This window comes from Podarcis liolepis, assembly GCF_965112155.1.
Source record: "Podarcis liolepis genome assembly, chromosome: 11".
NCBI lineage: Eukaryota > Metazoa > Chordata > Lepidosauria > Squamata > Lacertidae > Podarcis > Podarcis liolepis.
Genome location: NC_139565.1, coordinates 55,789,738 through 55,804,547, shown reverse-complemented (window position 1 = coordinate 55,804,547; position 14,810 = coordinate 55,789,738). Strand labels below are relative to the sequence as shown.

Here is a 14,810-nt window from a genome sequence, read left to right as displayed (position 1 = left end):
TGCTTTCGAACTGCTAGGTTGGCAGGAGCAGGGACTGAGCAACGGGAGCTCACCCCATTGCGGGGATTCAAACTGGCAACCTTCTGATCGGCAAGTCCTAGGCTCTGTGGTTTAACCCACAGCACCACCCATTTCCCAATACATACTAATACATGCAAGCAATTTTCCATTTTTAAATGTCCTTTTTACTACAATATGCATTTTTACGCAGTTTTCCCTAACACATACATTTTGGTAGACACTATTCGGTCAGTGAACTGCATCAGAAAATTTGGAGAAGCACAAACTTCGAAGGTTGGCTGTGTTTGGGTTCATCTATTGGTTTGAGAAGTCAGAATCGGGTGGCTCCTCATTAAAATGCAAAACTGAATTCCTCCTCCACGCCTAGTGCACACAGAGATGAGAACTTCACCGACGGGAGGCTGCATTTTGTTCCTGCCTCATGGTCATTCTACCTCACCCATGGGTGACGTATGGGAGGCAACTGCGGAGACATTTTTTCACCCTGAGCCATGAAAAACAAGACAGATCTTGAAGCAGGAACTACTGGAAGACAGCAATCCCAAAGATCAGAAGCCTTGAACCAGCTGGTCTCTGTCTGTCTCCTTCTCTCTTAAAAATCCTGTCTGTGTACTCCAGACACAAAATACTCTCGTCCCTAAGTTGAAAAATGCAGACCAGAAGCTCAGCTCTCAACCAGTTTCTTCCTTCCCTGCTTTCTTGATACGGTGAAGAAATCCTCCGACATTCTCTTGTAATATTCGCTTGCAAAAAGGGAACAAAGGTAGAGGGCCTGTTCCCCTAATCCTTTCCCCTTCCCACCTTCGCCCAGGGGCAGGCACTAAGCTGCAAGTTATGACAAATGTTGGGATATAAATGCAGAAGCAAGCGAAGGGAGGGACGGGCAAAGTCCTCCCAGGTTTTGAGCCTTTCTGGGTCGAGCTGTAGCTTGCTAGCCCAATGAAAGGGGTGGGTTGGCACACGGTGTTGGTTTCCTCACTAGAAAGAGAGTACACTGTGTTTTATCCCGATCTTGATTCACTTAATTCCCACCCACCTCCAAAGCTCTTTGGAAACCTGGGGAGAGTGCCTCTGGAGTAAACACTGAACGGGCCTGTCAGACTCAAGATTCCCGACTGATCCAGCAGGGAATCTGAAGAGGATGTTGGTTCTACTCCCCGTATTTTTCATTCCGCCGTAGTTGCCTCACGGCTGGTCCCCCTAGCCAACGTTGAGTTAGATGACCAGTTGTGAAGCAAGTGCAGTGGAAAGTCAAAAAGACATTGATGGGTGAGGAACCATTATATTAGCAAGTTGACTGAATCAGAGTAGGGTTAACCATCGGGAGAAAGAGTCTACAGAGCAAGGACCAAGCCATACTGGGCACCTGCTGTAAAGAAATTTGGGCATTTGTGCTTTTACGAATTTGTCACATTCAACTGCCCCCTCAGCCACTGGCGCTGCTAACACACATCACAGCTGTCATAAAACTGGTTCACGGATAGGGAGGGGCAAGTTTCTCCATTTCAGTTTTTCTCAGTTTTCCGTTTTCCCTTCTTAGGCTCACAACTCTACTCAGTTTGTGAATTATTATTGTTTTTTAAAGTACCCACGAAAACTCACCAGCATCTTAATGCAAAATTATCATAATACACTGTCACCCCAATCCCTGCCAAGCCGTACATGGAATTCCAGGGGATTTGGCTTTGGCGACTGTTGCAGTCTTACGAAATGCAATTTGTTCACATTTTTATACCTGAGTTTAGTTGAAGGGAGTTCAGATCATACAGCATGGTTCATCTCAAGAGGGGCTTGTTTCCCACAGCAGAGCAGCACTGGATTCCAAGACATATCTCCCAGCCTACTTTCAGTCAGCCTGCCCAATCACACCTTGCTAAAAGACACTTTTCCTGTCACCTCACACACAGAGAGACACTGTCATCTTGGCAACCTCTGTCTGCCCAGGCCCAAGGATTCGTCTTAAGATGGCCATCAACACCTTTTGTCACGTTAACGGCTTTGCTCTCCACTAGTCTGCCTAGGCTAGTTTGCAGAAGCCAGCCCAGGGATTCTTTGTCTGGCACAGCGCTGCAGCTTATATTTTCATTCATATCCCACATAACCAAAATCCTAACATTTATTAATTTATAGGGTTTAGGGCTAACCCACCCCACCCCCGCAAATAAAAACTACAAACAATATACAGGTTTATATTCAATTTTGCCCAACAGACAATTTTTTACAAAGCAATTTCCGCAAACAATGCAGTTTAGTACGTTATGATGATTATTTTACAAATATGCACATTTTTGTGCAAACTTCACCCTAGTGCTTGCATTTTTTGTATACATTACTTGGCAGCAGAACTGCATGGCAAAAGTCGGAGTCGTGTGAATGCTGAAGTCTGGCTGTGTTTCAGTTCTCGTATTGTTTCATAAAGTGCAAATCAGGTAGGTCCGCCTTCAAGCATGAACTGAATTGAATTTCTCCCCCACCCCTACAGTCACAGACTGGTCCTGGGAGAATCTGAGAAATGTAATTTCATGGTGAAGGGAAGAACAGCCGCAACCAAGCCAAGAACAGGCCTGGGCTTGTGTAGAAGTGATCCAAGCCAATCGGAGACCACAGTGTGATGACAGGACTAAGATCAAGCCCAGCCCAGTTAGCAAGGGCAATGATTCCTGGATTGGTCAGGTGGGTGACCCTAACCAATCAGGAGCACATTACCTCTCCTCTAAGCAGTCAGAGTGTTTGCGAATTGACAAGAAAGGGGATGGGATCCACCGCTTTTCAAGTTAAAGGGAGGTGATCTGTAGCATGATTTGCAATTCCATTCCTCTCCCTCTTTCGACAAAGCTCTTGCATTAGGGACAAAGGAGAAATTTGATTCAGTTTGGCATTCGAAGTTGCATTCACTACCGTATTTTTTGCTCTATAAGACTCACTTTTTCTCTCCTAAAAAGTAAGGGGAAATGTGTGTGCGTCTTATGGAGCGAATGCAGGCTGTGCAGCTATCCCAGAAGCCAGAACAGCAAGAGGGATTGCTGCTTTCACTGTGCAGCGATCCCTCTTGCTGTTCTGGCTTCTGAGATTCAGAATATTTTTTTCCTTGTTTTCCTCCTACAAAAACTATGTGCGTCTTGTGGTCTGGTGCGTCTTATAGAGTGACAAATACGGTGAGTTGCACCTTCCAAAACAGACATCCCTCGAAATTTGTACTACTCTGGATTTTGCAGCGCAGTCAAGTAATATATGCAAAAACACATCTGCTAGGGTAAAGTGCACGTTAACATGCATATATAAGTGTAACAGGTAGAAATGTGTTATATTACGGGAAATATAAATAGTAAGGAAAATATGCTTTGCAAAAACGTGTATACAGTACAGTGGTACCTCAGTTTACGAACTTAATCCATTCCGGAAGTCCGTTCTTAAACCGAAACCATTCTTAAACTGAGGCATGCTTTACCTAATGAGGCTTCCCGCCGCCGGTGCCCTTCCACCATCCAGCTTCCATTTTTAGACCAAGGTAAAGTTCGCAAACCAGGACGCTACTTCTGGTTTTGCGGAGTTCGTAAACCGAATAGTTTGTAAACAGGGCTGTTCTTAAACCGAGGTACCACTGTATTAGGCAATGTTGCATGCAAAACTGTGTGTATTAAGAGCAATTAACAGTAAAATGCAGGTGAATTTTCATGAGGACTTCTTTTTTAAAAACAACAACAACAACCTGATGTGGAAATGTGGTACTGAACTTAAGGATGGGAAAATGAGAAGCTGAGAGAAAATGAAATTGACAGATTTGCCCATTCCTACTTTCAATTGGGGGGGGGGGAAGACGAGCCTTCGCAAAGGAGCAAGCAATGTTATGCCTTTTCACAATCATAGGGGGCAGGGTCTTGGTTTTTTCATATCTGATTAAAGTTTTTTTTCTCCATTCACCTTCTCTTTTGCTTTAGCACTGTGATCTCCACATTAAGGCAACAAATCTTACTGCAACACAGTAAGTAAATAAACAGTCGTGCAAATGGGTTCTCTGTCCTAGTTCGCACCTCTGACCTGTTTTTCCACATGGGACGGTGGAGCGGAGGTGGGGAAGGGAATGGCTGGAAGCCCAGCTGGCGACCAGACAAAACACTGTTGGCCTAATTAAGGTGGAAAGTTTGGGTATTTTTTATCTATTATGAGCAACCCCCAACCTGGTGCATTAATGGAAGCACAAATCGGAGACCAATCAGCTCCATGGGCTGCTTGCTTTGAATTTCTTAAGAAAGGCTTGTTTTCTTTTAAGTGTACGTGAAAGGGAATACATTCCTCGCTGTCGTCTGATTGCAACAATTAGTTTCCCTGCCATGAAGAATCACAAGCGGAGCATTGACTCCTGCTGGCCTCCCGCCCACCAGTGTGCCAAGAAACAGTCCATTTTGAAAACACGGTGTGCCTTTGAGGGAGAAGCTGAATACTTTCTCCCATTAAGTCGGGCAACAGGCAGCTTATCGGCCATTTTCGCGCAATCAGTTCTCTTGGCGACCCAAGGGCACCGTCCGCTGAAATTTACACAATGCCCTTCGTTTCAGCAGGGCTTGCACAGGTAAGATTGCACCGAGAATTCCGCTTTTGTGAACTTTGTGAGAGGAAAGGGATGCAGGATTACTTTGAATGTCTCGCAGCAAATCTCCCCGCCTATATGGGACAGAACATCTCCTGGTTCTCCACTCAAGCAAAGAGAATTTTAGCCTCCCCTCTTGACCTAAATCACAAAAGCTTTACAGCTTTAACAAACACCGGAGAATGTCAGCGTATGCTCACTCCAACACCGTTTCAATAGCTTCAGGCCAGGCTTAGCTGACACTGGCCAATAGGTGCATGTAAGTAGAAGAGGATGGACTTGGATAATAGCATAGAAAAAGTAGGTGATGGGGATGTGGTGCGTTAGCAGCAAGGCCTAAACTTGCAAAACCCTTGCAGTTTGCAGAGCCGAAGAGAAAACCAGCGGGAGAAGTAGCTGATCCAGGAAGTGGAGCAAAGCCTGGAGTGTGAAGACATGCGATAGTATCAAATCGTTAAACAAACTGTAAACAGGTAAAGGGACCCCTAACCATTAGGTCCAGTCGTGACCAACTCTGGGGTTGCAGCGCTCATCTCGCTTTATTGGCTGAGGGAGCCGGCGTACAACTTCCGGGTCATGTGGCCAGCATGACTAAGCCACTTCTGGTGAACCAGAGCAGCGCACAGAAACGCCGTTTACCTTCCCACCAAAGCGGTACCTATTTATCTACTTGCACTTTGACGTGCTTTCGAACTGCTAGGCTGGCAGGAGCAGGGACCGAGCAACGGGAGCTCACCCCGTCGCGGGGATTCGAACCACCGACCTTCTGATCGGCAAGTCCTAGGCTCTGTGGTTTAACCCACAGCGCCACCCGAAAACAAACTGTAGCAAATCAGAAATTCAGCAGCCACAGGTGAATGGAGAACTAAGTGGTACTTAGTGCAAAGGAAGAGGAGGGTATGAACGCAAGAAAAGCCCTGCTGGATCAGGCCAAAGGCCTATGTGGTCCAGCATTCTGCTTGCCACAGCAACCAGCCAGACACCTCTGGGGAGCGCACAAGGATGTGACTGCCATAGTGCACTCCTGCAAGGAAACTTATCAGTGCAGAAACCTAAATGCAAGTGAATTTTTCACGGCCACCCCATTCCTGTGACTGTTGTTTTCTTTTGTTTTGCCCTTTTCTGAACTTTTTCCATCTCCTCAATAGCAGACAATAACAGAAAACACTCTTACGGTTCTCCTCCGATTTTACCAAAAGAATAATGCACTGTGTCCCCTGTTCCCCTTCGCCTCTGTTTTACTTTACATGCAATCTAATGAAGATTTATAGGGGACTCCCAATATTTCTTTCTTTCTTTTTAAGATATAAGAAGATTAATATTATTATCATCATATATACTTCTGGTATTGAACACAATTATAAAATTTATAGAAAACAAATTTAAAACTGACTTCCAATTAATCTCACTGTACTTTGTCTATCCATTACTTTATACCGCACAGTTACATATTTCTTATATAATTTCTTTTTACCTCCCTACGAACTTATATTTATACAATACAGGGATCAGTCTAATTCTGCCAAGATGTTTCCTTTTATTCCATAGTTTTCTAAATATTCTTTAAAGATTCTCCAATCCTTATAGACTTTTATAGCTCGCCCAATATTTCATGACATTTATTCTGGTCCCAATAAATTGCCCAACTGTGTGGACCAACACGCAGCTAACTGTGTATTTTGCAAAGTGCACAATAGCACCCCTAATTTCATCTGTGAAATGCTGGGACTGACAGTGCATAGGTGCTCGTACGCACGAATAGAACATTTTGGTGGCAATTGTAGAATCCAAGTTATTGGACTCTTGCAGACCAAACTTGTTCCGCAGGGACTCAGCTCCTACAATCCTGACCTCTCCAAGCCTTTCTTTGGGATCAATTAACCTAAATGGCTGACCTCTTTCTCCCAATCTGTTTCTCTCCCACTTAAAAAAAAACACCCAGGCAGATATGAGCACTCTTGTGAAGAGGCTCTGATTGCCCTATTGTTTTCAAAAGTGGTTGCACGTAGAGCAAGGCTGATGGTAGGTAGCTGCTGGAGAAAACTCTGTACCACTTAACCGCCACGTTCCTCCTGGGGTCATTAATTAGGACCAGAAAAAGAAACTAAAATAAAGATCATGGAGGTACTTAACGTGATTGCTAGGAGCAACGCAGAACTGAAAAGGGCAGAGTCAATGGACATCAAAGATGCTGTGGATCTGAAAATGAAGTCTGTCTTAAGAATGATACAAAACATCCCTGACTAGCAGGAGTGGAGATGTCACTTGGCCAGGGTCTAGCTCAGCCTTCCCCAACCTGGTGCCCTTCAGATGCTTTGAACTACAACCAGGAATGAAAAGGGGAAATATCCCACATGTACCAGTGAGTCCAATCTTCATAAAAAGGGGAGGGGGAGGGAAGGAAGGGGAATAAAAGTTCAAATTGAAAGCTAGGTGGAATAGCTCTGTCTTACAGGCCCTGTGGAAGGAAGTTAATTCCTGCAGGGCCCTGGTCTCATGGGACAGAGCATTCCACCAGGTCGGTGCCATCACTGAGAAGGCCCTGGCCCTGGTGGAGGATAATCTGACTTCCTTAGACTGATGAGGTCTAAAGGAAAGCAGAGCAAGATGTTTGGCACCAGCATACAAGGAGCCATCCAACCATCTTAGGCAGATTTGTGTAGGGTTTACTCCTTTCCCTTTTCTTCTCCTGAAGATATCCCACATGTACCGGTGAGTCCGACTCAGTATAAGGCAATTCTGTTATGTTCCTAATGAGTCTTTGAATGCTGGAGTTTTCTTTTCCCCAGGCACAATGAACGGTGATCGTGATCATCCAGGGCGATTGCCTGCTATTCCTATGAAACAAAAACATATATCCATAGACTAATCAAAGGTGTTTCTAATTTATTTTCCATTACCCTTAACTTTCACTTAGGCTGCAGAACTCCATCTTGTAAACCTCCCCCTTTCGCACAAAGTGTCTATTTAAGGAAGTAGGCAAAAGAACTTAAAAATAGCTATTCTCATTCAATTTATAACACACTTGTTAGCATTTCTGACGTTGACAATTCATAGACACTAAAATACACACAGGAGCTTGGGCTTGCCTGAGGGAGAAGCAAAATGCCCTCCGGTCACCAGGTAAAGCTATCCAATTTGGCTTCTATTGACTCTTAGCCAAGTGGACCAGCTAAAATTAATATCTATCTTTGTTATTGTAAGGTTTTGTTTCTTCTGCTGCTGCTCCCTGCCTTCGAAGGGATTCGTGTGCTCTAACACTAGATACAGATCCAAATAACTTGTGGCTTTTATATTTTTCCAAAGGGAGAACATCGATTGCTTCTTTGACCCGCTTCGTTTGATGCAACTTGAGGCGCTGTGCTTTTGGCACACTACCTAATTAGTCCTCAAAGAGTTTCTAAACCATTGTCTTTAAGACACGGAGCAGAGCAGACTCCATCAGGAGAGATGGAACTGCCAGCTGCTTTCTGCCATGATGGCTAAGGAAAGCCTCCATCTTCACAGGACGTAGATCACTGTACAGTGGTACCTTGGGTTACAGATGCTTCAGGTTACAGACTCTGCTAACCCAGAAATAGTACCTCGGGGTAAGAACTTTGCTTCAGGATGAGAACAGAAATCGTGCTGTGGTGGCAGCGGGAGGCCCCATTAGCTAAAGTAGTACCTCAGGTTAAGAACAGTTTCAAGTTAAGAACGGACCTCCAGAACGAATTAAGTTCTTAACCCGATGTACCACTGTATATCCCACACGGGGCTGCCTCTGAAGGCTTCAGGCTGGTGCAGAATTTTGCGGTCAGATTGCTCACAAGAAACTGGTAGTTCTAACAGTTCTAGCACAACTGAGCTGGCTTCCAAGATGATTCCATTAGGGACCCTCTGCCTGATTCTGTAGGGCTTGTCTTGTGTTCTCAGCCCCATTCCCAACAACATGTTAGTCTCCTCTTATTTTAACACCCAGCCTAAAGAAACTGCTAGAAGCTGTCTGCATGGGGCAGCAGCCACACCCCAGGTAAAGGCTTTGACTGGCCAGCTAAACCAGGTGAGGATAACCGATGGGTCTCAAACCCCCAGTGAGTTAGGGACTGCTCTTGCATGCAAAGACAGGCTCCAGAGGATTGAGTGGGTGAGACCAAGAGTGGGTCCAATGGGCAAGAAGGAGATTTCTGCTCAAGCTGTAGAGGGAAGTGAGGGGCAGATGAATGAATGAATTTATTATTTCGGTCACAGACCAGTTCCAGCTCACATACAATATCAGGGAAGTCATAAAACACGATAGGGATACATTTGGATCTGCAATTGGGTATAACAGGGACAATACAGATATAGCAGCAGTTAAAAATATATAAGTTAAATCTTAATCACTAAAATATAACCTAAAATTGTCATTTAAGGCCTTAGTCATTATGGTAGCACAGCTTGTTCCCTACGTTTTATGGCAGTCAGACAGAATTTGGCCACCCTTAGTGTGATCTCTGGACCCTTGCCCTCTACCAGGGATTTTAGACATTGAAGTTCAGGCCTGAAGTGAAGGGCATGAGGCAGGAGTTGGTAATGCAGGTGAGCTGTACACAAGCAAGCTGCCAGCTAGCTCTGCCGAGGCTCTTTTTATTAGCACAATATGCAAAACCAGTCAGATACATTTTGGACTGTGCCCTTTATATATGCCAATCATGCAATCGTGGGGTGGTACAAAGTTATTCTGGCACCTGCCTTCCACCGTGTCACTTTCCCCTTGAACAATGTATAACAAAGGAGACAAAGGTCACAGACAGGACACAGCAGACCACTGAGAAAGCCAAATGTTAGAAAGAGGGCATGATGTTCAGACAGCTGTGGCTCATCTGCGGATGGAAGTGTGCTCCACACCTGAAGGTCACGCGTTCAGGACCCATTTGGAGATTTTTGTATAGCAGGGATGATAAATGCCGAGTGTATATCCCTGTAGAAACGACAGCGTAAGAAGGCATGAAGAGACAGTTTCTACCTCCATCAAGCCTCAGGGGCAGACTCATTCCGCGTATAGTTTACCCTCGAATCTGCCCTGCAATAAGGCAGATGGCAGCACGTTGAATCTAGCGAGGGTAAACGAGGGGCAAGTGGGACTTGTCAACCTGGGAAGGTAGCCCATCTTGGAGAAGGAAAACTCTGATCCTAAGTCTCTGCTGCCTTGAGGGATATCTTTCAAAAGGCTGAGGAGTAAACCCTACACAATCCAGAGCAGAACCCCTAAGAGGGTTGAATGGCGCCTTGTACACCTCCTGAACTGCAAAGTTTGTGCAAGCAATTTCCCCCAATGTGTCTACTGGGCAGAAACCTGTATCAAAATGCATCTCTTAGGAGAAATGTGGAAGAAAATACATACCAAGGTGGAAAGAAGATAAAGCCCCGACCAGAGACGATTGGTTGATGAAGAAGATGGACTATGCCGAAATGGCGCAAATGACCAAGAAAATCAGAAACCAGGAAGAGAAGAACTTTAAGAAGGAATGGGAAAAAATGTACAATGTATTTAAGAGAGCACTGTAAACAACTAAAAACTTTGGCAGGACTTGAGTAACACTTGTAATGTATTAAAAACTAAGGTAAACAATGGATTGTTTAAGAAAAATAGAGAAAATAAGTGAAGCATTTGGGGGGAAATGTTTGATAATGGTAACAGAGGGAAGTCAAAGGATTCAGGGAATTTTAAATGATGATGATGATGATGATGATGATGATGATGTTTAATGTTTGAATTTTAATATGCAATGTAAGACTCAATAAAAAAGATTTGGGGAAAAAGAAAAGAAAATACATACAAATGTTCATGCACTTTTAAAAACAGATGCATAAATGAAGCAAACAGAGTGTAAGGCTGGAAAAACCGAGGAACTGAAAGTGGCATATTCATCTATCCTTAGTTGCCACAGGTACTTGCGGTGGGAAGCTGGGACTGGCATCAGGTTCCCACCGTAAATACGTAAAGCGAACCACAAATGTTGCCTTTGGTTCTTGGGGAGAAGGAGGCTATGAAGCAGAAACCTGCATGGAGGCAGCACAGAGACCGCACACATCCTCTGCAAGGAACAGCAGCGGAAGGCGACAATGGCTGCTTTGTGACACATTTTCTCAGCTGGTCCTGAGAGAGCGTGTTTTTGCTCCAGCTCCGCACACAGAAACTAAGGATGCCTCGGGAAGCTCTTCCAACTGGTGCCGGCCAAAATAGGGAAAGGATGTACTTAGGTGTCAAATCACCCACTGGGAGCGTTCTTCAAAGCTGGCAAGGGAATCTGTGACCCTCCTTTAGTCTTGCAGTTTGGAAATGCGGCAAAGACCTAGCATGGTGTTCGGTGATTCTCAGAGTAGACGCATTGAAATTAAAGAACATGGCTAGGTTGGGTCCATTAATTTAAGTGGGTCTAAGGGACGCGGGTGGCGCTGTGGGTTAAACCACAGAGCCTAGGACTTGCCGATCAGAAGGTCGGTGGTTTGAATCCCCGCGACGGGGTGAGCTCCTGTTGCTCAATCCCTGCTCCTGCCAACCTAGCAGTTCGAAAGCTCATCAAAAGTGCAAGTAAATAAATAGGTACCGCTCCAGCGGGAAGGTAAATGGCGTTTCCGTGCGCTGCTCTGGTTTGCCAGAAGCGGCTTAGTCATGCTGGCCACATGACCCGGAAGCTGTACGCCAGCTCCCTCGGCCAATAAAGCGAGATGAGCGCCTCAACCCCAGAGTCGGCCACGACTGGACCTAATGGTCAGGGGTCCCTTTACCTTTACCTAAGCTGAGCAAAACACAGTTGAATACCACCCCTTGACTTTAACGCTGGGCTATGGAAGCCAGTGGTGATTCCAGAAACCTTACTTATTGAGCATTCATCTCAGATTGTTTGCAGAGAAGTGAGACGGCGTTGGCTATTTAACGAGCATTTACACTTATTTGTTTTCTGGGATATATTGCACCAGGCAAGCATTTCCCCAAACTTTCCCAGGCAGTTTTCCATCACTTGCCTTTTCACAAAAAAACCCCAAAATATTTTTAAAAATCCAACCTTTTTCGGAAGTGGGCTTCTTGCACAAGCACTCCAATCAGCTTTAATTGCACACTCTGAATTTGTCAGGATGCGACTGAATCCCACCCCAAAAATAGCAACCGCCTGGAGGTTGCCTCCAAATGCAACAACCGTGGCTTGAAAGCTATAAATCCATTACCTAAACAGACAACCATTATGTCTTCATAAAAATGACTTGTATACTGCAATTTCATAACATAACAAATCCAGGGTGGTTTGGTACAATTACATATACACAATAAAACACACACAAATTACTGATGGCCAGCGAACGCTTACAGCAAAATTGTTTTTTTAATTGCCTGCATAAGCCTGGCAGCGTAAAAAAAAAGTTTCAGTATGGAAAATGCCTGTTGAATCCCTATCAGAAGATCCATATTAAAGGTTTGGTTTCTTGCTGATGTCCAATGAGCCTCACCAATTCGGTGGATGACCAGCAACACTCCTACAGGTGATCTCAGTGGGATACCTAGGTGGTCCCTAAGAGATCATGGACCTGAGCTGTTCAGGGATTTGCAAATTAATACAAGGACCTTGAAATGGGCTCAGTAGCCTGATCCCAGATTTTAGTGGGTCCACATGATGCCCACAACTACCATCACTGGGTGACCTTGGAGCACAGTTATGGCCTCTCAGCCTTACCTACCTCATAGGGGTAATAATAATAATAATAATAATAATAATAATAATAATAATAATAATAATTTATTTATACCCCGCCCATCTGGCTGGGTCTCCCTAGCCACCCTGGGCGGCTTCCAACAAAGTATTAAAATACAGTGGTCTGTAGAACCATGGGTGCCATTTTGAACTCCTGAGGGGGGTGAGAATAGGATATATTAGGTGTTTTGTGGCACCAGTTCTATAGTAATTACTCTCCATTTTGTCCAGAGGTAGATTTTTGAAAATTGGGTGCACCTCCACCACCTTACGGGAAGAGGAAAGCACTCACCCACTCCTGGCTGTAGTTCTAAGAGAATGAGTGGTAAAATCTTAGCTCAGCCATGAACTCCCTGAATACCCCTAGGCAAGGTGTTCCCTCAGGGAGGATAATGCTCCAAGGTTTTTCCTAACAACTAACTGGGTTCGTGGTGAGGATGAGATTTGAACCGAGGAGTTAGTTGCTCATAATTCACACTCTTAGACCCCCCACAATGTGCTGCCTGAAAAGCATCAGTATTTCAGGGCCCCAATATTGCCTGAACCATCAAAATGTGAACCCGGCTGGTGAGTACCGTATATTTTGCTCTATAAGACTCACTTTTTCCCTCCTAAAAAGTAAGGGGAAATGTGTGTGCGTCTTATGGAGCGAATGCAGGCTGCGCAGCTATCCCAGAAGCCAGAACAGCAATGTGCAGCGATCCCTCTTGCTGTTCTGGCTTCTGAGATTCAGAATATTTTTTTTCTTGTTTTCCTCCTCCAAAAACTAGGTGCGTCTTGTGGTCTGGTGCGTCTTATAGAGCAAAAAATGCGGTAAATGCACGATATAAAATTAGTACCCGGGTGAAGTAAAGGCAGCACCAAAATAATAGTTCAAAAGCCATTCCCAACGAATTGTTCCACAGCACCTTTGGGTGCTGGGCCTCCCTTCTAAGGAGATTAATGTGCTGCCATGCCTCTTCTGAGAAACTATTTATCATAAAACTAAACGTAGGGCAACACCTTTGTTATGCCCAACTAATTATTTATTGCAATCCATTTTAATAACATATCGGCGCCTTTATTAGGTCCTAATAAAAGTATAAGTCTACTGTGACTTCTGATTTCACCACCACCAATGGTGGGCCAACACACCTCAGTCCTCGGTGAAGCTTTGAGACGACTCCAGTGAAGGATTTGCACACAGGGCTTGGTGATGGCCTCTAGGGTGTGACAAAGGGGTTTGACACCCAATTCATACCTGAGTTCTGGGTATCCTAACGTTGCCAAAGAGATTCCACAGTGCCAATTCCATACAGAGAATCTGTGCCCTCACCTGGTGAGAACCGGTATTTAAGCTATGAGGGAACTACTGAACTACCAGGAATTACCAGGTCACACCGCTTGGGGGTGCATTCGATTTAGGGGCCTTTGCCAACTTGATGCCCTCAAAATGTTTCGGATGACAATTCCCATCTGGCCCAGCCAGCACTCATAGCAAATACTTTCCCTGAGGGTTGCTCCAAGCTAAAACACAACCATTCAAGCACAAGGGAGAGCTACCCGCTAGAGCATAGCTGTCAACTTTTCCCTTTTCGTGCGAGGAATCCTATTCGGAATAAGGGAATTTCCCTTTAAAAAAGGGAAACGTTGACAGCTATGTGCTAGAGGTGTGCACCAAACACAACATTTTATTCAGGCCCCACTTCAGCATTTCAGAAAGTGAGTCGATTCTCCTCAGACCACTTCGGTGGGCGGCCATTTTGCCTCAAGTTCAAATCAGAACCTCCTTCCAAAGCTTTGTGCCACTCTAGTGGTCATCACAGGGAAACCAGCAAATGGCTGCTGGTTTGTCTTTTTGACTAAATTGGATAAGAACTGCAAGCACAGCAGCCCCTTCTGAGTGGGTGATGCTTGCCAAAGGGATGCAGGGTTTTAAAATTTTATTTATAATTTATAGGAAGCCAGTGGGCCAACTCTAGTCCAACCCCCTGCCATGCAGGGATATTCAAAACAACCAAAAGCAATACATGGCTAGTAATGGACTAACAAGTGTTTATGCAAATTCCTAAACAAAAAGTATGTCAGAGTCACACATATAAATGTTCATTGAACAGAAATAGAAGGTGTAGACATTCAGTATCACTAAGAAGGAGACCAAACACCTTTCAACAGCCAAAAAGCTGCAGATACCTTTATGTGGTGATAGGTGCTCCGAACGTAGAACTGTATCTTTAAATTTCCTTAAATTATATGTGATTCAGTACACCTGTGGGCAGCCTTTATAATGCTGCTAGGGCTTTGCCTTCAGTGTCAGCTTACTACAGTATCAAGTGACTGCTGATCCATTGCTACTTTATGTACCTATAGGGACAATTCATTGGGTATGTAGTTATTATTTATTATTGTTCATACAGGTCCGTCATTTCAATTTCTGTATTATATTTGAATTCAATGGATTTCTATTTCTAATATTGTCAGCTGATGAAGAATCCTCATTGAAACAGTTC

The 14,810-nt window shown here is 44.5% G+C and overlaps 1 protein-coding gene and 1 long non-coding RNA gene across 2 annotated transcripts in view; one reads left to right on the top strand and one right to left on the bottom strand.

Annotated features, from left to right (window-relative positions):
* The window catches only part of ZBTB7C (zinc finger and BTB domain containing 7C), a 241,414-nt gene that overhangs the window by 177,133 nt on the left and 49,471 nt on the right, over window positions 1-14,810 (bottom strand). The gene's annotated exons all lie outside the window — the stretch shown is intronic.
* On the top strand, window positions 7,301-10,694 carry LOC310689121. The gene is made up of 3 exons (XR_014517341.1): window positions 7,301-7,321; window positions 8,571-8,651; window positions 9,923-10,694. It is a non-coding gene; the product is annotated as an uncharacterized lncRNA (long non-coding RNA).